The sequence below is a fragment of the Grus americana genome, chromosome 11 (assembly GCF_028858705.1).
Source record: "Grus americana isolate bGruAme1 chromosome 11, bGruAme1.mat, whole genome shotgun sequence".
Lineage (NCBI taxonomy): Eukaryota > Metazoa > Chordata > Aves > Gruiformes > Gruidae > Grus > Grus americana.
In genome coordinates, this window is record NC_072862.1 from 5341957 (window position 1) to 5365309 (window position 23353).

General features: G+C 41.0%; 1 protein-coding gene across 6 annotated transcripts in view; it reads left to right on the plus strand.

Moving 5' to 3' along the window:
• FOXP1 (forkhead box P1) overlaps positions 1-23353 on the plus strand; it is a 389835-nt gene that overhangs the window by 153515 nt on the left and 212967 nt on the right. For 4 of the 6 annotated variants that reach the window (XM_054837687.1, XM_054837688.1, XM_054837685.1 and 1 more), the window contains exon 3: positions 9918-9983. The gene's annotated coding sequence lies outside the window, so the exon portion shown is untranslated. Of the gene's footprint in view, positions 1-2642; positions 2723-4355; positions 4380-9917; positions 9984-23353 lie in introns of those variants that run through there. The other 2 variants (XM_054837699.1, XM_054837697.1) reach the window with 2 other exon arrangements.

Here is a 23353-nt window from a genome sequence, read left to right on the forward strand (position 1 = left end):
GTTGTTTGTTTGGTGTGGGGTTTTTTTTTTTTTTTTTTTTTTTTTTTGAGACCAGTACTTCATGTGAAAATGGGGAATGGGCAGCTCTGACCCTCTTGAAATCTCCGACTAGTTTAGTCGTAAGTCTGAGGCCAAAGCAACTTACTCCTTATAATGATGCCATTGTGCTCATCCTATCTGATCAGCTCTTGAAATGTCTTAGTAAGTCTATCTTACAACATTATAAGAAGATAATCAGCTGCCTTAGAAGGTCCCCATCTGGAGTATAGAGTTCTTTTACTGAAAGATGTTTTGCCTTTCCGAGATAGCTCTCGCATTTCATCATCTGTTGTGCAGAGATGAAGTGCATATGAAAAGTCAGTGACTCTGAATCCATCTGTTGTTATTATTTTCCACTGATAATTGGCTTGAACAATGAAATGTCTGTGTCTGTAGCCTTTGAAACTGTACACCCTGTTTATTTTCTGGAGGTCTTGCTCCACTCTCAACCCCTCTTTTTTTTTTTGTTTTGTTTTTATTTTGAGGGGATTTTTTTGTTTTGTTTCATTTTTCTCTCAAGCTCATAACTAGTGGAGCTTGCATGAAGATGACATCTTTGACTCTGTGCATCAGTATGTGTCACTCAGCATCTAAAGCTTGCCTGCCAATTTTTGTCAGGGTCCTATGTCTGTTCTGTGTGAGTGTAGAGTAGGCTTACAGCAGGAAGGCTGGCAGATCCAGAGTTCATAGATATCTTACCTGCAATGTAGCATTTATTTCACTTTATTAGAATATTAATTTAGAGCCCAGTATCTAATACCTATAGAATTAGATACTACCTGTAATTGTGTAATATATTCAGTTGCATCCAGTTTTGCACGACGCAGGGTATTAATATTGGATTCTACTAACAGCAGTTCCATTAGCTTGCTCAACCAGTATGAGATATATATGAGCAGGGAGGCATAGCTACCAGCCAGAACTGCCAAAACAGTCATTAGAAGCTCCATTGGGATGGACAAAGGCTTTTACACAGTGATATACTGATTAAATTTTGTTCTATGGTTTATTTGCATCAAGGTTAGATCACTATCATCTATGTGAACCGTATTATCTGACACCTTATTTGGAAGGTCATTTCAATGCAAAAATAGCGAATGATACAGGGGCTCTAAAATTCCTTGCAGGATTCTTTTGTGGAGGATTTTTATCCTGTTAGGCTGGACTAGCTCATGTCAGCAATTTTATTGTGCTTTAACGTGGTGAGTTTATCCAAGGAAAAGTAAAAACTCCCTCCACGCTGTACAAATGCTCAGTGGAACCGAACACGCTTGATCTGCATTAAAACTGTAAATTATATCCAGTATCCTTTGAAATAATCTGTGGCACATGCTTGAGAATCCAGTAAATGTGTGTTGCATCTTTTAAAGCCCCAATCTTCCTGTGTCTGCCTGCGTGTAAGTGCTCTTTCGGAATGAAATTTCGGTGCCGGACGCAGTCGTGTTGTCCACGTTACCCTGTAGTCTGGAGCACAGGAGAGTAAGGCAGAGGAATATAATCTTATTTGTGTTTCAATGGCAATCATTTAATACTGCAAGTTATTAAAAAATAATTAAATTACCAAAACCAACATGTAGCTAGGACTCACAATAAGAGGTCAATGTGATTTGACTCCTTAAGTTAGGAAGGGACACTGGTGAATTCCAATTGCTTTAAAATTGTGCTGCTTCATTCTGTTTCTGGTGTGGAAGGATAAATGAGACTGAAAAATAATTTATTTCTCTAGAAGCAAGAGTAAATCACAGTATATAATTATGTATATTCGATTATTATAATAAATGCTTAGAGGTGCTCGGTGGTTATCACAGTCTCTAATTTAGTTGGTTTTTGAAGTAAATATAGTTTGGAGGGGTTGTTTTATGAGAGCAATATTTTGAAAATAATGTTTTTAAGGGAAACTTCAGAAATTTCTTCCTTTACCCCAAATAAACTAGTAAATAGGTGTGCATTATGCAGTGATTCACAACAGCTAAAGTGGGTTTGTGTGTGGAATGTCTTTTATATCTAGTAAACAAAACAGGGACAGCACGAGCAAATTCAGATTTAATCTGTCAACTCAACCAAAAGTCTCTGTATTCCTTTTAAATCCTCGTTAAGAAAAGACCGGGCCACGAATGTATTGGATTTCAGTGCAGTTAATGAAAATGAATTTTACAGGTGGTGCTTGGTTGTGTTTCTTCTGCTCTGGCGAGATGGGTGGCTGAGCCAAAAGCGGGCATAGCACGCGATTCAGCTCTTTGCCAGAGCAATGCTTAGATTAGAAATGAACGTTTGGCGACGAGTTGTTGGTGCTGTTGTTATTTACTATTATACGAGCAAAGCGTTTAGCGCTATGATTTGATTTGATTTTGCAGCTCCTATCCCCTTAAACAAGCTGTGTAGCTTGTCAGAGATCAGGACAGGTAGAATGCACAGCAGGCGTCTGATTTGAGCCAGTTACTCATTTGCTGAGTGTTTGTGTTTATGCAAAGGGGCCTCTTCCTGCATATTTAATCTAGAGTAAGGCAGTGGCTTTTGTTGTGTTTAGACCACATACCTTCAGTCCTTCCTTACACTGCAGCCAGTGTTGAAGCACAGAAAGGCTGGATAGTCAAAAGTGCTTTACTGTTCTCAAACTCTCAACTTTCTGCACTTGGTTGGGAATTACTGTACAGCTCTAAGCCTTTTTCTTCCTCATTAATGGGTAAGTTTGCACTCCGGTAGAATAAGATACTTTTGTTTCTGTTCCATTTTATAAATGCACAAAATGTTTGTTTGTTTTTGATTGTCCGACCTCCTTAAGCAAACCCTGCTCCGCTGAGGGAGTTTGTTGCAGGGAATTAGATCAAGAATACAGGTGTTTCTGGAATATACTTCTGAATAAAGTACTAAATGCTTATTGCAATAGGCAGGTATTTGCGGGGTGGGGGGGGAGGCTGAGTTTGGTGTTGTTATTCTTTGTACTAACAAATCCTGTTTTGTAACTATCCTGAAGATAATGCTTCCATTGTTAGCTAAAAGCTTTCAAACAGTGTGCAACGCAGAACTGCAAAAGCAGCATTAAAAAAAAAAAAAGGAGGGGAAAAAAAAAACCAACCACCCAACCCTCTGGTCTTTATTGTTTCCTTTGCAAGGGTCCTCACTAGAATGTCTGCGCTGTAATAGGAAGGTTTTTCTTATGTGGAAATTGAATCGTCTCTTCATTGATATTAATAGCACACTAGAGATGTTAGCCATGATGCAGAGTACCAGAACTGTAGAGTAGGAAACCTGATATTGCAGGGGGAAAAAATGACAGTCCTATTGCTCCTCAGTGTGGGAGACATCCCTCCCTCAGAGCAGAGTTTGCATAATGGCATCCCAGTTTAACTATTTACTTATAGGTATTTTAATCTTGGGCTCTTTCTTTTAGTATAGGCATAATTACTGTCGCTCGCTCTTGCACTTATTAACTGCGCAGCTCAGTTCCTGATTCAGGCTGGACAAATCAGTTTTAAAAATGACTTCTGAGAAAATCCATGCGGTGTGCCTGCACAACGTATATACTGTATATGTAATGTACGCTGTATTAGGAGAACGTCAGAGTCTGATGAGAGGGAATTTGTATCAAAAATTAAAGAAAAGATGACAAAGGGCACATCTTCAAAGCAGACGGTTGTAGTACAGACAGCGTTTGGAGAAATGTGGAAAATGTGCAGCGAGGCCAGAAGTAGTAGTTTTGGTTACCAATTAACTATTTCCTTCGTTTGAGTAACTCCTCTCAAACAGAAGAGTGTGCTGTTCCACCACATGTTGGAAAGTGTGAGAATCTGAATAAAATTTCATCAACCTTATTAAAATATGTAGGGACTTTGGTCTTCTTGGGTACAAATCAGCCTACAGACTCAGAGGCATTTATTAACAATAAGACTGCTGAGGGTTTTTAATAACAAAATTACAAATACCATATCTAATTGTAAGTGTATTACTTTTATGCACCAGTTAAAAAAAAAAAAAAACTTTTTATGAGGAAAAGTACCTCAGTCAAAGCACCTTGTGTGATTAGTGCTATTGTATTCTTAAATTTTGATTGATAGAGATAATAGTTTTCACTTAAAAATACAGACAGGTACTTTAACTTTCCATGACAATAGCTATTTGCATTTCTTTTATCTTTTTGTTTAACATTTGTGGGGGTTGGGACGGATTTGATTATTAACTCTTATTGCACACCGAGGTAAATGCTAAAACAAAGCTTTTGTTAAAGCTTCAAAGGTAAAACAGCAAATATTGTTTTTAGGCTTCAATATTTAAAGGCTGTTAAAGGATACCTCGAAAATATTTTCACATGACCATGACCAAGAGTATCACTTGTTTGTCAGGTAAGAGAGAGGAGCGCGGGCCGCGGCGCTGCCCCCGCTGAGGGGAGCGGGCGGGCTCGGGGGGCGGCGGCGGGGCCTGAGGGGCGCGGGCGGAGGGCGGGCCGAGGACCTGCCGGGCCCGCGGGGAAGCAGCCGGAGCAACGCACGGGTCACGACGGGGGGGTGTGTGTGGAGCGGGGGGGGGGGGGGGGCGGGTGGGGGTGTGTGGGAATTCACGGGTGGGAGAGCCCGTCAGCCCTTGCCTGAGGAGCTCGCTTTTGCCAGACGGACCCGCGTGGGCGGTGTAGGAGTCCCTGAAAAGTAGCGGGGTTGGTGGTTTGGGCTTGGCGGGGATGCCGGGAGCAATCCCGTAAGCACTGCACCTCCAGCGGTACTGCACGGTGCCCGGGGAAGGGATGTTCCTCTCGTTGCTTTACTTAGGCGAGGTCAAGTTTCCAGAGGAGAGTTACAACACAGACATAAAATGGTTAAGGCTGGCGTTGAGGCACGGAGAGTTATTTTAAGAAACGGGGAAGATCTGGCGAGCATAAACCAGGCGGCAGCGTTTGATCTCCTGGCTCTCAGCGCCAGTGAGATGGCCTCTCATCATTTGATTGGGCATTTGACAGGTTTGATACTTTCTGGGAACGTGTTATGGTCTTTACGTCTGATGAATTCAATGAGGGCCAGCTCTGTTATGCAAAGTAATTTGTGTGAGGCAAATAACCAATCCATCATTAAAAGATGCAAGACTTACAGTCGCGGTTCAAATTCTGCATTGGAAGCGAGCTGTTCTTAACTTGTCTATTAACTGTACCCATATTTCCTATAAGAGCTATTAAAAAGCGAGGGAGGAATGGATTGTGATTAGTTTCGTAGCATTGGCTTACATCGAGTGATTCTTTTCCAAGGTTACGGTGGACTTGAAAGGTAATATTATTTTGAAAGAGAAAATGTACTGTGCATAGCTTTGTCCTCGTGCTGTTAGTTATTTTTATTTTATTTTATTGCTGTTTAGAATAAATAATAAGCACCAGCTAGAGATTCTGAACAGCCTGCTAATGACTGAAAATGAAAATACAGTATGATTTGCTCCTTCCTTCCACCGAGAAGCAGCAAGGTAGTGAGCATTAATATCCCTGTGTTTTGGCCTGTACCAAATCCATTTCCCCCTCTTCAAAGCGAGGTGGAAGAAGTGCACTTAGTCTCTCGCAGTTTAACTGTTCACCTGCATTTCACTTTCTGAGGAGGTGATAATGACTCCTGGTATAGAAAATCTCCTGTACCGTGCCTCCTGAGATTTAATACACGCTGCACGATAAAAAGTAGCCACCCTGACAATGGTCAGAAAAAATATTTCTCCCTCAGATTATTTAAAATATTTAGTCTAATATATTTGTTTAGGTTGCTGGATACCTCTTTTAAAAAGAAAAAAAAAAAGAATGCAACAAAACTGAAGAGGTGACTACTGACCATCCTGAAAGCAATTCTACATATAATTTATGTGTGTTAGTGCAAGTAACTCAACCGAGAGCACTGGGTGAGATGAGTAACCTGTACGCAGGATCAGGCCCAGAGGCACGTCTGGTACCAGATGTTGCTCTTCACGATCAGTGTGCATCCTCTATTTTCAGGATTAGCAAAGTACCAAATGAAAAACATTTATTTTTTTTTTCTTCTTACAAATGTACAGTTGACAAAAGCATTGACTGCATCTATTCCTGCACAGGACAGGAAAATAAGAAATATGTCCTACTATTCTCACAATTTGTATTTCAGCCTGTGTGCAGTTGAATGTGACTCAGGGAGCTTTGAAGGGAAAGAAACAGCTGTATTAGATGGTTATGGTTTACTTTCTTGAGAAGAAATTACTGCACAGAAGTGCTTATTTTGATCAAATTTTGATATTTTAAAGCTTTCAGGAAGTCTTGTAGTAAATGCTTTAATCAGCAACATTAAATATATTTCAGCTGGTCTTATATAAGAAAAATGAATTGAAATCAAATTTCAGAAACAATTTTTGTTGTGTTATCAGGTGTGTTTGTTTTCTCCCCCGCCTTTTTTTTTTTTTTTTTTTTTTTTTAATAAAATGTATGCTTTCTAGGTAGTGAAGGGGAAATTCCTTTGCTACTTTAGGTTTCCAATAATGAATTGTAGGCTTCTCAAGTCTGGGACACTGGCAAAAAAAAAAAAAAAGTACATGCATAATTCTAAGCAGGCGAGCAGCTCAACTGATGTTCTACTTTCCTGTGTAAAATTACTCACAGCCAGGTTGTGTGGGATCAAGGGCTTTGTATATCTATTTTGGGCTATGCCCAAGGCTCTTCTCATTTAGTTATTAGTAAAAATGTTACTGCTTTAAGTAGACTTTCATTCTGTAATGCTCTCTATTTCTGCCTATTCTTTATATTATTGGTTAATTTTGGCTTTGCAGTAATCACTCAGAGTTAGGGCTCCATCCTGCAGCCTCCCCAAAATGACCTCCCTGCCCTGAAGGAGGAGACCACTAAATCAAATAAGCGTTGTGGGATCAAAGTGTTATAAGGTCCAACCCGACAGCAGGTATAATGGCAAAGTGTCTGATCTTTTGTCTGGTCCCTTGGTACCAGGTAAATAGGTAGGACCTGATCCAGAGCAACAGGGGGGCTTTCTGTTCAAGTCAACTGAAAAGGTTATGGCACTGGCCCAGTTCATGATCTCTTTAGGATTATTACCAGTCCTTCCAAAATCCTGCCGAAAACAGCTATTTTTAAAGGTATCTTTGCATCCAAGGATTTCAAAATGTGTTAAAAAAAATGTTTACTCATCCTGCTGATGGGTAAACTGAGGCACTTGGTGAGCAAACCCAATGTTTTCAGGAATATCTGGTAAAACCTGAGCAGGACAGGTAGTTTTGCTGGGACCATTCCTTGTGTGGGATGCCATTTGAGCCAAAGGGACGGTGTCGCGGGCGCTTGGAGACCTTCCCTCTGCTTATGAGACAGTAGGACCACTGCTGCTTGCAAAGTGAATTTTTGTTTGTGGTTTGGTTTTCTATTTTAATCATCTCCTTGGGGGAAAGTATGAGTGTAGTGAAGTGTCTTGCTTTGGTAGGATGGGATTTTTTTCTTTGTTTGCTCCACACGCACACTTACAGTGTTGATGGTACTTTGTGTTTATCTTAAAGACAGCATGATGGAAGGAATGTGTGTTGCCTACATCAATTCGCTCACCCATATAAACATTTTCAGGAGGAAAGTCTGTATTTGTGTTTCTATGTTTTGAGATACTCAACTTTTTGACTATTAATGAGAAATTTTCACAGGTGGGAACAGCTGTCTCTGCTGCTCATTTTAACTTCAATAGTACATTGTCCAAATTTTTGAAAGCCAGGTAGCATATAGCAAGACTTAGATAACCGGAAATGAAAGCAGCCCGGATTTCAGCCAGGGAGTAATTTGTGAGAAGAGCTGAAGTCCTCCTCAGCCTTCCCTGTGTGTTGCCCTCGGTAGAACCCGTTGGTCTCCCACCAGCTAAGGGTGGGCCAGTGTTAACGGGTTTTCTTGGAGCGTGTTCAGTTCACATCTGACAAACGTGTTTAGAAAAATGTTACCTGCCTCTTACAGCACTGCTGAAAGAGAGGTTGTATGCACATTTTACGCAAATGTGTAATTTTCAGTCGTTTCCTTAAAAAGTACATTTTAAGATGGTTCATTTGGTATCATGAAGACTCAGGGTAGAAATGAAGTCTGCTTGTAAAATACTGCCAAAATAAGGATCTGACTGCCAAATACCCAGAAAATTTATAAACCAGATAAATATGAGAAGAGGTTTAAAGTGTCAAATACAAGATAACCCCTGCAGCAAAGCAGGATAAAAGCCTTTATTGTTGCTAATCTAAGAGCACATCGTATGTCATAGGTCATGTATTTTACATAGAAGATGTATTGTTTTACATACTCTCAGGAAGGTGAGACCTGACCTATTGTGATGGAGTAGTGTTATGTCCTTTACAGGGCAGAGTCAGGAATGTCTTATACATGTACCCCAGCGAAGCACATAAGGCTTCCTATACACCAAACACATACAAATTTTGGCCCCTGATCTTCCGGTACCCCATTACAAGAACTGTGAAAAGCTTATCACTCAAAACATAAAAAATAAAATAAAATGCCAGTGAGCAACAGATAAAAGCAATATCAATTTCATCTCAAGGTAACCTTTTTTTTTTCTGGCTAAAAATAATTGGATTTCAATGGTAAAGAAGCAATGCCTCATTCTCATTGTAAAAACATGTTTCCTTCCAAAATAAATGGCAAATGAGTACATTTTCTTTTGAAAGAACTTAATGAAGATTCTGATTTTTCCCAGAGGTTGGTATTTCACTGCTTCAGTAAAAAGCTTCACCTACTGATGTAAATAGCATAGCTTACCATTTGATGAGTTTCACAAACACCCCCAAAACTCCACATCACTCTGTGAATTTCATGAGATGGAGTTTCGTGTAGCTCTGTCTTACACATTCACATGCCACTGACTTTCCGTTTCGTATGATGTCATCTGTGTCACCAATTTATTGCATATTTCTTTCTGTCTTTATTACATATTATTCTGCACCCCTGCAGCAGATGATCCACATTGTGGTGAAATTATGTTATAATTTTACTCTATTAAGGTATTTGGTCAATTGATGTGGAATTAATTCTGAATGCTGTTAGTGGTTTGAGTTAGTAACTTGATCTAAATTAATAAACAAATGTTTTTCTTTTCTCTTGTACCATATGTTGATCCCAATTACATGAACAGAAAGTGGCAGATTGTCATGTTTCTTAAAAGATTACATACTCTTTTGCATAAGAGAGAGTACACAAGATGCAGTAATATACAGGGTAAAAAAAACCCCTACACGTGCTGTTTTCTCCCTCCTACTTTTTATAAAGATACACTTTAATTATTTCTCTTTTTAATACCCACTGCTCTTACCACCTTGCCATACTTGGTGTGCTCTTGGTAATGCTTGATGAGAAGACATCCCAAGACAGTAAACAACTTTTTGAATTTTAGTTTTAAAATCTCATCTAAGACTCTGTCTCTATGGAAAAGGATGAGAAAAAAAGGATCCAGAAGCTAAAATAGCAGTGGTTACAAATGGTCTTAAAATGCCTTAAGTAAGGAGAACCCATTCAGACAATAGTCAGATTTCTGAAACAAAGGACTGAACTCATCTATTATTCAAACTGAAAATAGATTGATAGACATCAAGATTAAGAAAGTTTATGCTAGAGAACAAAGATGTCTCATCTCCATGGTTTTTTTTTCTTCATTTTTTCTTCTCCCAAAGACTAAGTTGTTCGTGCTGAACTGAAGAGCCTCACACTGGCTGGTACTGATAAGCTGCAGTCCTGTGACTTGATTGTTTTTATTAACTCTCTCTGAAAGTCATTCACCATTAAACACGATTAGATTCATTTGTTGCTTTATTTATGTTTGTACTTGCGAATGTGGTGCAACTGAAAATGCTTTGGGCGTCGTTGCTGACGCTGACCCAGCACTCACGTGCGTACCCTTCTTTCTCTGCAGGGTAAGAAGAGTGACCTTTTTGGGTGGCTGTAACTGAAGATTGCTTTACAGGACCAACTGAAGAAGGTAAACACAAATAATATTCTGCACACAGTTTCTGAAGCATGTCTGAAGGAAGGATCTGACCCTGCAAACCCTGGGAGCTTGCCGTAGTTGCACAAGTAAAAGCTTTTCTGGCAACACGGATAAGGACTCTGCAGCGCTGGGCTGGCAGCTAAGATTTTGGAGCTACTGCTGTGCCTTAAACCCGTGTTTTGCCCGGGGAGCCAATGGTTTAGGTGCTCAGTTGCATTTTAGGAGAAAGGCCACAAGGATGCCCGTTTTGGCTTTCAGGCATGTGCTGGGGAGGCCGTCTGGTGACCGGATAGAGCCTGGGTGCAAATGGGAACACCCTGTTCTGGCTGGTCTTGGTGGCCACATGGCCAAGTCCATGGCCCAGCATCCACGGGTGCCGCAGTGGCACAGCCCTGCAGCAAGGTTCCCTTACCAGGGCAGGTCCCTGGGGGAATGGTCAAGGGAGCTTCAGCGCTGCTTCATCCCAGGCTGAGACACTCCTGGATTTTCAGCAGCATGTTGAGCAGAGCAGGATAGCAGAATTTAGCTGTTAATTTGATTGCTTATTATCACTGCAAAAATTAAAACACATGCTTTTTAGTCTTTTGGAGTGTAGCGAAAAGGAAAGAAATATCACTCTCTGCAAAATGATTTTTATTTAAAGCAACGTGAAAGTCCCTTGCTTCTAAATTAACTCCTTGCCTCTCTTCTAGTCCAAAGTTTCAAGTTGGAAAAGAATATTAACATCACAAAAGTGGTGATTCACAAAATTAACTTGCAGAAGACAGGAGTAACGCAGATCAGTGTTTCGTACTGAAGAGTGTCATCTGACTGAGGTTCATATGGCTGCTTTATAATCACCTTCTTTCAGAAATTAATAGTCGGTTAAGCACCATAGCAACAAGCAACACTGATGTAAGCGTTGAGCAGTGGCTGCTGTTCGCTGTGATGTCAGTGCTCGTTAGTGCTGTTCTCTTGACCTTGTTTGAATATAAAATGGTGATTTCATTTTAAACTTAGAATTTTGCAGAATGACTAAATGCATCAGAGTGAATTAGAGCTATTTTTATTTTTAATTTTATTAAAATGTACTTCAAGGGGAAAAAAGTGTCCCTGTTCTCTTCTGTTTTAAATTAAAATAGATCTGAGGACGATGTGGGGTTTTTTTTTCAGTTCTTTGTTGCCAAAAATATCTATTTATTGAGGATGAAATTCATGAAGTTCAAGTGAATATTGCAATCCTTGGCCATGCCAATGGTTTATGTCAGCTGTATGATATATGCCTCTCTTCAAGATTTGAATATTACTGGTTTGGGGTTTTTTTATGATGGAGCCCATGAGGTATTAGATGCATTTCAGCTATTGAAAAAGAAGCAGATCCTGCAGTGTAAGAAGATGGTGGTTTCTTGCTCCACAGTGCTGTTCCCCCTTTGAGTTTTTGTGAAGAAGGGGAAAAAAAATTGAAGCCCCAGGTGCATCAGAGGGCCTCAGAATTTATGGGATTCTTGTGGGAGCCATAGTGTTACGTGACCCAGGAAAATTAGGAATTTTGGTTATGATAAATGCAAACCCCTGACTATAGACTCTCTTGAAGTTTGTAAGCCATGTCTCCAAAAGCAGACACGTTTTGTATTGCTACCGTCAGGACACCACACATGCCAGGCATACCCTCTGGTGTGCATCCTTTAGCAGCGAGCAGTTTGGGTGATTCGTAGAATATATCACTGGAAAAGACCATTAGAGTTTTCAGTCTGACCTCCTGAGTATGGTAGGTTATTGGGCCTCACCCCACTCCCCTGGGCAGAGCTGGTAAGTAGGGTTCAGCCAAACTCGGTTTCCTAGAAGCTGATCCAGGCTCAGTGGGAAGACCCTGAACGTTGGAGAACCATGGGTCAGCTACAGTCTGTGCAATTATGATGCATGTTCAAGCACATTTTTTCAAACTGCACAACAAAATTCACAACTTGATGAAAAATAAGTCATTCTGTGTGTCCTATAATGTTAGGACTTGTGTCCGTGAGAAAGTTTGGCTCTGTCTTGCTTCCACTGCAGCAAGGGGCGTAATTTTCAATGAAAACCCTATTTGCTGCAGGATCGGTCCATAATCTTGCAACATATTTCATAAAATAAAGCCATAATGAATGATATGTGGTCCAAGAAACTGGATGTCAAATTTCAGCTGGGTGAGAATCGAAACTGCTGAGATAATAAACCACGAGAATAGGAGATAGTAATGGAAATAGCGATAGAGTCCTAATTAGAGTAGTGCCACTGAAACAGGGAAGGTTAAGGGTTTGGTTGATTGAGTTTGAGCTCAATTGCTTGATAGCTTAATTTCAGGTGAAATCCCATCTTCTGAGTTAGTGGTTAAGCCGCTCAGCGCAGTTACAGAGCAGGACTCTGTACTCCTGGAGGAGCGGCCGCGTGGCCTCGGGCGTCCCAGCGCTGCGTGCGAGCCTGGCCTCGGGCACGCGGAGTGGGATACAGGACGGAGCTGGTAAAATGGATTTTTATACCGCGTGTTTTGTTTGCTTGCTTCTTCGCTGTGAGCTCCAAAGAGCTCCGAACGAAGGCACAAATAACAGAATAGATACAGCAAGGGGCTTTGATAGTTAAACCTTCAGAATTAAGATGTTTACCTTCTCCTTTATTTAGCACTGTTAGGCATAATGCCTAATTATATGCCAGTTTTTCCTCAAAGTAAGAATTTGAATTGAAATGTTTGATTTGGGGGGAAGGGAGGGGAAATGTATTTTTACAGAATTATGGACAATAGTGTTAGTTTTCCGGGAGCAGTCATTTGTTTAAATGTATGTAAAAGCATTTTCAATAATCAAACACCATTCAGTGAGCATTGTAAATCAGGGATAGCTTGCATGCTGAAAAATTGAAAAGTACAAAACATGCTACTAAAGTTGTACATTATTGATAACAAAAGGCACATGCAGACTTTTAAGATAGCAAAGATAGAATCCTTTAGAAAACCCTTAACAGGGGAAAAAAATCAACACAAAGGATTTAGCAAAGTTGCACTTTAGTTTAAAATTTCAAATCTTGTCAGAGTTAAATGCTGATTAAATATTGATAATAAAGCAGAAACTGCCTGCTGTAACTCAGAACTGAATGAAATGATCATCAGATAAATCTGTGGGTTTGAGCTTTAACTTTTTTATATATGTATATTTTCTCCTCCCTTCCCTTCAATCCAGGAGAAAGGTCAGAAGGACTGTTTTCCTAAGCTCAATACAAAAAATGGATTGTGCAGTTTATCTGTGTGGAAAACAAAGTGGTTCTGGGACAAAAAAAAAAAAATCATTTTTCCCTAATAGTCCCACCACTTTGTTTCATCGGGAAGAGCCCTAGCTCTCAAATAGGGTCGGCACGTGGCTGTGCCACGTCTTCGCTGGCCATAGCAGGAGGAGCTCCAGGCAAAAGTCGAAGCCCTGAAACAAATGTTTTCCAGAGAAGTTTCTGTTTGTGAAGGGCTCAACAGTGTGTGCAGTTCCTCCCCGGCACTCTTCCTTGCTAGTGACTTTCCAGAAGACGTGCTGGTGAGGTTCTTGCTCCTGTTTTCTGTACCGGCTGGGTGGCAGTGATGCTTGCACATCAGGCAGTGGGAAATTAGTAGGGTGATGTTTTCTGTGCTGAGTTTGGCACCTTGACTTTTCTTGCTTTTGGCCTACTGGTCTTAAAGCATATTACAGAGCAGAAATAGCCATCGTTCCTAGAAGATGGGGTGTGCGGCTACTTCTGAATATGGGTCTTGTGACTTGAGTGCATTCATAAGAAAGTCTGTAGTAGAGCAGACAACCTGGTTGTTGGACACTTTCTCCAATGTTTTCTCTGTAACAGGCCCAAATTACTTAGAGACGTACTGGAAGCATTTTGCATGAGTTCTGGTATGGCCCACAGCAGGAAATAGGGGTCTGGGAGACCCCCAGTGATGCCTGCTGCTCACCCGCTGCTGGGGTGGTAGTCGCGTAGCTGGAGCGATTCCTGTCTGTCAAGCCACGTCAAAGACTGGATTCATTTCCTTCTGGATTGTTGGGAGAGGTTGTAATATCCTACTTGTTAAGACCTTTGAGTTACTCAAATTGGAAGGTAGAATGCGGTGCAAAGTGTTTCTGTAATCTGTAGCAATAGAAATGACAATATTACCTGCATGTTCTGGGGTAAACCCTGAAAAGGTTGTGTGTGGGCCTTTGGCAACGCCAACTGCTTGAAGACCTTACCTACTTGAATGAGATGTTTAGTCCAGAGATGGGTGAAGCTATGACTTTTCTGAAGCAATTGGGTCAAGAAGATGTAGAAAATAGATTAAGACATTTTGGAATAATGTAAAAAGTATCTGAGCAAATCTCATTAACATGGACCACTAGCATGCTGTATTGAATACTTCAAAGATCTGTCAGAGGAGTTCTTTCTGCGCTGTTGTCTGCCAGCATTAGCAATCTCAAGAGAACATGTTTCTTTTGTTTGCTTTTGGCCCATTTAGCTTTTCTTCTTTTTCTTCCTCGTCTTAATGTTCCTTAATATATTATAAATCTTCAAGTGGGTTGATAGAAAAATCTGTTTCTCAGCTTTAAGACAGTCGGTAGCAGGTTTTGATCCTCTTGTCTGATGCTTTTGGACCAAATCCTTCTGGTCTTCATGAAGACTGCTAAAGCGAGCAAGATTTGGCCAATATTTTGCATAATCCTGCAGTATTTTTTCCATTACCTTAGGTAGATGCTCGATATGATCTTCAATAAAATGCAAGTGCTGATTTATATTACTTAACGTGCGTTCAAAGTACCATCATCCGTTTTGAATCTGTGAAGAGCATGAAGCACAAGGTTGAGTGGTTTGCGCACACCTCTCGATTTGGAAACCAAGAGCCTGATCTGTACCTGCAGATCAAACACTGTTGCCTGTATTGAAAATGGCCCAACATGTAAAGCTTGTAATGTAACTGCAGATCAAGCAGCCATAAAGGGTGCGCTGATGTCCGTCTGTTGCTAAAAAGTGCTGTGAGGTGCATTAAACTCAGCTGTCATCAGAGGAGGCCCAACTTTCCTCAGCTAATGAGTTTCATGCAAAAATGGCCATATTGACAAGTGCTGTCACGGAGCTCAGGGCTGCAGCAGCCCTGCCACGGGGCAGGTGTTTGAGTTGTTCCCACCACCCTTCTCTGTACCAGGAAATTTAGCGATGTGCTTCCCAAGAGGGGGACACGACATCCCGTGGAGGCACTGATGTGTCTGGGGGGGATTGGGTTTTTTTGTGTTGCAGTAGTAGTGCCATTGAAGATGGTTGGACTTGTCAGCCTGAGCCATTTGGGAAAGGGTGCTGTAAAAGCTGTGCTCGGAAAGCTGAAGCCTGTTCTTGTGCCATCCGTGGTCCATGAAGAGCCTCTTCTCTCTCATACTGATTGTAGCTTTGCTATGGACTGCGTTCAACAGGTGCATTGCTGTGTTCATCTTTTAACTTGGCCTAGCTACAGATACACGGAGGAAACATCTCATAATACACCATGCAATGCAGACCATCCAATGTCTAGCCTGGTTCTTCAAGACCAATATGTCAGGACATGGTTATCATGGCTTGGGCGAGGAGGGAATTGGGAATGGCATAGGTAGGAACAGCATCGGTCCTCATTACTGCAGAACCCAGGCATGGGCTACAGGTCAGATAACCTGAACTCACGCTCAGTCTCAAACGCAAAAGCAAATGTGATGGAAGGCTCCAGTTTTGAGGTTTCCTTCTGCGCCAGGCAAATAACTCTGAATTCAGAGTTGTGCTGAAACTTGCCCTCGTGCAGGTTATGCTGCTGGGCTGGTGGAAGCAACGGTGATTGCCACTTGCTAGTGCAAATGCGCTGGTGGGGGTTAAAACACGGTGCTGCTGTCTGTTAGCATCTCACAGCCATGCCTGCTTCTCGATTCAAGGGCAAGAACCACTTGTAGATTTGCAGTCTTGAAACCTGCCTTGAGAAAACCCATGTTGCAAAGATGGTGCATGCTCCTGTGTTATAAAATCTAGGAATGTGAGAAAATGACACCAGAAATAGATTCTTATTGCATATTTCATATTTTATTTGGTCATCTCTTAGGTCATTGCCTGTTGCCTTCTACCACACCAGAAGTATATCTTCCGGCATACTTAAGTTATTGTCCTACAGCGGTAGCAACCATATTTTACAGTGGCAGTGTTACAAGACCAGTGATGTCAGTGGGCATTACAGGAGGCCACTCTTTTTATTTGGTAGCTCGTACTAAAGCCAAGGCATTTAAAAAAAAAAAAAAAAGTTTTTTTGGCCCTGATTGCCTGCCCATATTTCTCATTGCAACATATGAAAGTGTTTTTCGCTGCTGCTAATGGCAGGAACTTCAGACGCCACCTCTGAGATGTTTAATTGCTAAGTGTTTCTCCCAGTGCAATCTGTGAATTTTAATTTGGGGCTCTCCCACCTCTGCTGGCTGGATACTTTTCAGTGTGTTTTGCGTAATACTGCATAATTGCTCAAAAGGGTCATTTCTGACTCTGAGCTCACTGTTTATTTTTTTAGTAGTGTAGCACAAACATTTGGACATTTGTAACTAAGACTCTGACGTCATTTCCATTGCAAACCATTAATATCTGTAGTTTATAATGTGGCTTTTCAAAATAGATTTTTGTTGAAATATGATGATCTTTCTATTTTGTTTAAAAAAAAGAATTGTTATCCTTTTTTTTAAAAAAAAGATAAATTGGCATCTTTTGAGTAATAGGTCTGCTTTTATTCTCCCATTTTACCCTTTTCATTATTTTTGATAGCCCCTGTGTTTATCTGTATTAGTTGTAATACAAGTGTTTCATTTAATCCTCTAACAAGTTAAGGGTTAGTGGATCCCACTGATGGAAGGAAACGTCTGTGGAAGGGCACAGCATTTCCTGCTGCTGGGGCACTTCCACCAATGGAACAGTGGTACGCAGTTGTGACATTAGTAATTGTCTGTAAAGATCTTAGAAATAGAAAGTGCTACATTTAAAAGCCAACAACAGCATAAATCAATAATATAGGCAATGAGACCATTTCCTTTATTTTTTGGGAGGAGGGAGATTTTTGACCCCTTTTTAACTGGAAAAATGTCATGCAGTTATTTTTACAGTTTGTGTTTGCTTTGCTACTGTCATCATTCTCCATTTAAATTTTATTCCAATAATTGGGAAAGATAATTTTTACTTTGAAAATTTTGCTTTTAAAGCTTTATTGAATGCAAATTGAACATTGTTGAAAATCTTACTGGAAAAGAACAGAAAAATTGTTTCTGAAAAAGTGCAAATTCTTTTGCATCTTTATTCCTCTTTGAGATCTGATGTCAAGCAAGAAAAAAAAGTGTGCTTTTATTGTTTGTTTCCTTTTGTTTTAAGGAGAGAGAGATGATTGCTTTTGGTGCTACTTACTTTGAGCGTTCAAAGCTCTGAGCTCAGTTTTGGAGAACGTTAAAATAAGCCCACAGGAGGTCTTGTAAAAGTTGTAAGAAATTGTAAGCATGTCTGCTGAGTCAATTATATGAGACAAATTGCCAGGGTAAGGCTGCAAGGTTCCAAACTTGTTATTTACTCTCTGCTATCTTTAAAACAATTCATTTCTGCCTTTGATTTCACAGCAGATAAATACATGTTTTGGAGGGGAAAAAAAGATGTTAATTAGACAAAATATTATTTAAAACTGAAAGAATTATCTGGATTTGTGTTCACGTAGCTAAAAGGAGAGTCTGGCCTATCCTTCTTTTGAAAGTTGGATAACTGAAAAAAATAGAGTTTAAAAATGCAGACTTTGGCTTTTTTTTAATTTTTCCTCAATGAGACTTGGGTGCATGAGGCAATATTTTTTTTAGATAATTTGAATTTTAATATTGAAGTTATTCTTTTTAAAAAAATTATATATCTTGAATCTCAGAGAGCATTCACAATTTTTTTCAGATTTTATTGACCCTGTAATAAGTTTCAGAAAATTGTGTCAAGAATAGTGCAAATCAACACGTGCGTAGTGTAAATCCCACGTGTATAGTGTGTGCTCGCTAATTCTCTCCAAGTTTGTATAGGTAGCGTGTCGTATGTTTGTGATCCACAGGCCAGCTGGAGCATTACTGCTCTGTAAGCTGCCATGGTTAACTCGGTTTGAAATACATTCAGATCAGCCCTAGTATTTTCTAGATACTTGATAAGGTCAAAAAGTCCAGTAAAGCCTTTTTCCTCCTTTCCCAGCACAGTTAGGATGGAAAGCTCAGAGAGGAGCTGGGTAAGTAGTTGGGTTTTACTAGACCCAGCTGTGTTTGAAACTGGTGCTAGACTCCTGCAGTGATTCCCAGCTGGGCAGGGTGAGGCAGCATCGCGGTGCTACATCACTTGCATCCCAGGGTCACTTGTACCCCACCACCTGAGGAAACCTCTTTGAAGTCGCCCTGTCAGAAGCAACTGGGGAGGAACGCTTTTAGTAGTTACAAGGGGTCTGAGCGTCCTCAGCGAGTCTGAGACCACCATTCAGAAGAAACTTTTGCTCTTGCTCTCCCATCTAGAGCATAGGCGTTGGTGGATTAGTACTAGACACCTCAGGATCCCCAGTCATTGCTGGTATGAAAGGGTCTTGTGCTGCAGAGGGTTCATCATGCACAGTGATCGGCAAACATGGTGCGGATGGTCTGCAGTGTCTTCTGCATTGCCATCTCAGCACGCATCTCACTGCTGCAGATTTGGGTTGTCTCTGGTCCCCCAGTTGCTTAGCGTGGGCCATGAGATCTCCTCTGTCCCAGCCCACCTAATCTTATCCACTTCTTACATCAAAGGGGTGGATATATGTGCATAGGTCTGTCCAACCCGGACAGCTGATGGACTGCAAATATTCTGGTCGATATGTTGCTGGGAAATGTTGGCAGTTAGTAGGTTTTTGTTGAGATGTTGGGTTTTCCTAGAGCATTAGGAAAAGCTGTTTGTCCCTTAAAGTACATCTTTGCTTTCCCAGCTCCTTCCCTCTGTTTCCTCTGTCTTCCCTCAGCTAGCAGTGGCTTTCTGCAGGTACCACCATTCCAGTGGGTTGCATGCAGCAAGGGGAAGCCCTGAGCACTCCCACCAAACCCTGTGCACTCTACTATCATAAGGCCATGTGCCTTCAGTTCTCCCTGCTTGTATCTGTCCTCCTGTGACTCAGTCTTCCCTCTTAGCAAGAGCAGGGCTGTTATCAACTATATTACAAGATACCAGGTATCTGCAGAGGGCAGACCCCAGAGTATCTCCACATGTGGCTGGGGCACTAGCTGGTCTGTCCCAAGTCTTCTGCTTCCCTGCTGCTGCTGTTCGTGGGGCACCATGTAGTTGGCCAGGCATGGAGTCCCCCAAGAATGAGTGGGACCTTGTCCATCTGCAAAGAGGATCTGCCCCCAAAAGGAGGAGGAGTATGGAGTTAGGGGTCTTTGTCCTGCTCGGCCCTGGTGCCTTCACAAAGTGCGATAGAGGGTGGGCTGCTGGTGAGGTGGGAGGAGGTTGTGTGGGAACCTATGATGTGTAGGAGACAGCACTGGTGGGACAAGAAGCTCTTCTCCCAAGAGGAGGGGAGAAAAAAGGTCCAAATAAGTTTTGTGGACGTTTGAGGAGACCTTATCTTTAAAAACAACTGTAAAGAGACTTTCCCAGATTTTGTCCTCTGACATTGACATCCTGTCTGGTCACCGCCCATGAAGAGCAATCTGTGGCATCATCTGGGTAAGACCTTAGTATATCTCTGCGAGAGAACTAGAGTCTATCATACTTTTATATTGGGTTTCCCTCAGCATGTAACTGGATGCATTAATAGTGACATGATCCTGGTGTGACCTGGACTTTAATGGGTTTGAACTTGGAACTGTTCAAACATTAAGAAAAAGCCCTCGCTCCCTGCGTGTATTCAGCAGCTGCTTTTTATATGCAGAACCCAGAGCTGCAAAGGTTCAATGGCAGCGTATTTTCAACTTTCAGATGAAAAGAACTAAATAACTGCCAAAAAAACTGGGCTATTTCTCTCCTGATGCAGATGTGTGACTGCCAGGACATGCATGCATCAAAAAGACAATGTGCCTCTGAGCAGTTTAAAACCTACTGCTTTGTTTTGTTTTGCTCGAGGCAAACAAAATGTCAACCCCCTCAATCTTGGGAGAGGGTTTGTGCTGTTAACGTGTGCTTCGCGCAGCGCCTGAGCCCGCGAGTCAGGATTTGGGGTTTGTTTCCTACCTCTGCAGCTGACTCACTCCGTGGCATGGGTACTGTTTGTTCTGGACAAAGCTTTCTTGTTTTTTCTTGACTTTGTGTGTTGCCAGCTGTGCGTGATGTGCCATCCAGAAAATACTCTTTATCCTATGTCAAACCTATGGCAACAAGGCTGTGATTTGATTTTCCCATCTGCAGCGAGAGCCAGATTTGCCCCCTGCCCCTGAGGGACATTGCAGGTGAGGTTATCTGGCTGCTGTGTGTTCGAGCAGCTCACAAAGGTACAAATTGTTCCTTTAAAAAAAACGCCAAAACCAACAACTAAACAAACTAACTCTGCAAGGCCTAATTTTTCTGCAGTTTTGGAAAATGTGTCCCATTCCTCTCCTGCCCAGCCATGTACCTAAGGCGGCTTCTTTACCAAGTTTCCGCTTGAAAGGAATTCCATTTACAAAGTTATCAGCTACCTGCAAACAGATGGGCGTAGGGAAGACCTAATACCAGCTCGGCTTTAGCGTTACGCGCAGAGCTCTGCAGTAATGATGGAGAAGTTTGTCACCTGCCACCAGAGCCATTCCCATGGAATGATGATAGAGCGACCCGGAGTAAAGATGTTTCTTTGGAGAGCTGTTGACAGATTTACTGACCACCAGGTCAGACTAGATTGCCCTTTCTTTTTGGTATTAAGAATGACTATGCGTTGTTTACTTATTAAATTGTTAGCAAGTTGTTGTGTTGTAACGTGTCCCAATAATGTCAGAAGAGTCACTGTGCCTTACCCCACTCCCTCCTCCCCAAACCCAAGGCGAACCTTTGCTTTGGGGTATCTATCTCCAGCTCTTTCACAGGGTCATAACGCATTATGTTTCATATGTAATACTTTTCTTTTACTACGGGTGTAAATCTTTGGTCTATAGACCTTTGGTTCAGATTTTTTGTTAAAACATTAATGAGCGTTTTACTTTTTGGGGAAAAATTTACAAGTAATGATGACATTGTGTAAAAATGTAGCTGCTAAAGCATACGTTCTGGTGGTTTGCCTTGTCTTACAGGAACATCATTTTTGCACATCACTATTAACAATGCAAACACCCTGAAATGCTAATAGCACTAGTAAGCTTTTAATTCCATGGAATTTATTGCTTGCTGTATTTCCATGAATTTATAACGCTTTGATTCTTAAGAGCCCCATTTAATCAGTTTTGCCTGGCACAGAACATAATAAACAACTTGCTGGTGCTAAAGTGCCACATGGGGGAGGCTGCTAACAAGAAAGTTAAATGCTTCTGCCACTAGCAGTTTCTTCGCTGTATTTTTCATGAGCTGTTACTACCAGTAATGTACTTTGCTAGCTTTAGAGCAGTGGTTAAACACAGTGACAAACCAAACAGCACTCCAGCGCTGTAAACACCCAAAGCAATACCATTTTTGTTCAGAGCTACAGTTTAAACCAGGCTTGAGGCTCAGTATCATTTTATGGTGATCAGTGATTTTATTTATTTTTTTTTTAAAAAGGCCTCGTTTTTCTTGATATCTTAATATAGGACTTTTAGGAATAAGTAGTGAATGGTATTAATCAAGAAAAACAGTGTGGGGGGAAGAGAGAGAAAAAAATTGAAATACCTTAAAAACGAATTCTTTTGTATGCTGCTTGACCATAAAAGTACAAAAAGACTGTCTTAGTAGAAAAATACCAGATTGTCAAGTGCTTTAAAGCAGAAAATGTCATTTGAGTCTCAAAACTGCACCAACTTTATATAATTACCCTTTTAATTATCCCCAGTGGCCCATGAAATTTGTAAAATAGAGCATTGAGAGTTTGATTTACTTACATGTTGCACTTTAGTGTTACACTCTTAATGAATATTGTTTAGTACTAATGTCAAGCAGAGATTGCTGAGTGCTATAGAGAGGTACATGCTGCAAAGCTGGGTATTCAGAGGGGAATTGTGGAAACTCTACCTTAAGTGAAGAGTATGTCCGCATGTAAAGCAATATGCTATATTTTTTTGTTGCCTGAATGGAAACTATATTGATTTTATCCTCTGTGTGCAAATTAGTTTACTAATTTTTTTTTATTTAACCATGCCAGAGGAATAACCATTTTTAGGGCATTTATTTGGTTCTGTGTCAGCCTCTTCCTTGGTGTGAAGAATAGTTGTGTCCTTCCTCTAAAAGACTCGAACACGGAAGCAAGCTCTTTAATTTGCTCTTAGGACCTAACTAGTTTAGCCTATGGTAATGGAAGTGACACTAATCAATATTTGATGTGGGGTTTCTGTGGGGTATTCAAATATCATTTATTGCCAAGAAATTGCTAGAATAAGCTTGGGGAAAATGTAATCCAAAGTGTGTTCTAAAAATCCAGCTAAATTAAATAGGCATCTTCAAAGGTGAATGGAAACATCCGTGAACAGTAGCAGTAAAAAGAAATAAAGCAGAGTCTGAAACGTTAGGTAATAGGATATAATAGCTGCTGACCTCTAGATTATTGGTACAAATCTGAGCGAGGTGGAGACTCAGCAGGAAGTATTTGCATGTGGAAATGATCATAAAATGCTTTCAAGTGATGGTGTGGTCCTCGGGATCCATCCGCTGACAAGTTGGGGAGATGTGATTCTGTGGGTGAATGACTCTCAGAAGGATAAGCTGCCTTCCTCTCGCCTCGTGTGCCACTTTTTTCCTTTCACCTATTGAATTTAGCAAGTGACCTGCCAGTTCACAACAGCAGATGAGTGCTGGTACGGGTGGTTGGACCACTGGTACAACTGCTTTGGCATCTCTGATCATGTATGTGACCAGATGCCTCCAGAGAGAGTGGAAAAAGCTTGAAACTTTACTTTCCTTCCAAAATTTTTGTTCATGTTTTCCTGCATTCACTGTTGTAAAATTCTCGGTATTCCTCGTATCTCGCTGTGTGCTGCTTTCATCATCCTGCTGAACTCATGAGATCTTAGTGTGGCTTCAGATTTCATAGACCAATTTGTATAGTGTTGAGTTTAAACTCAACTCTTAAGTTGTTTTTCCAATTTGTGAATGTTCCTGTACGTTTGTGATATGTATCGTCGATATGTAAATACTGTAGTTGGAGGAGAGAAACAACAGAAAAACAGTTATTTTTCAACTTTCACATAGTTCAGAGGAAATATGAGTTCAAATCCTGGCTTAAATGAATGGCA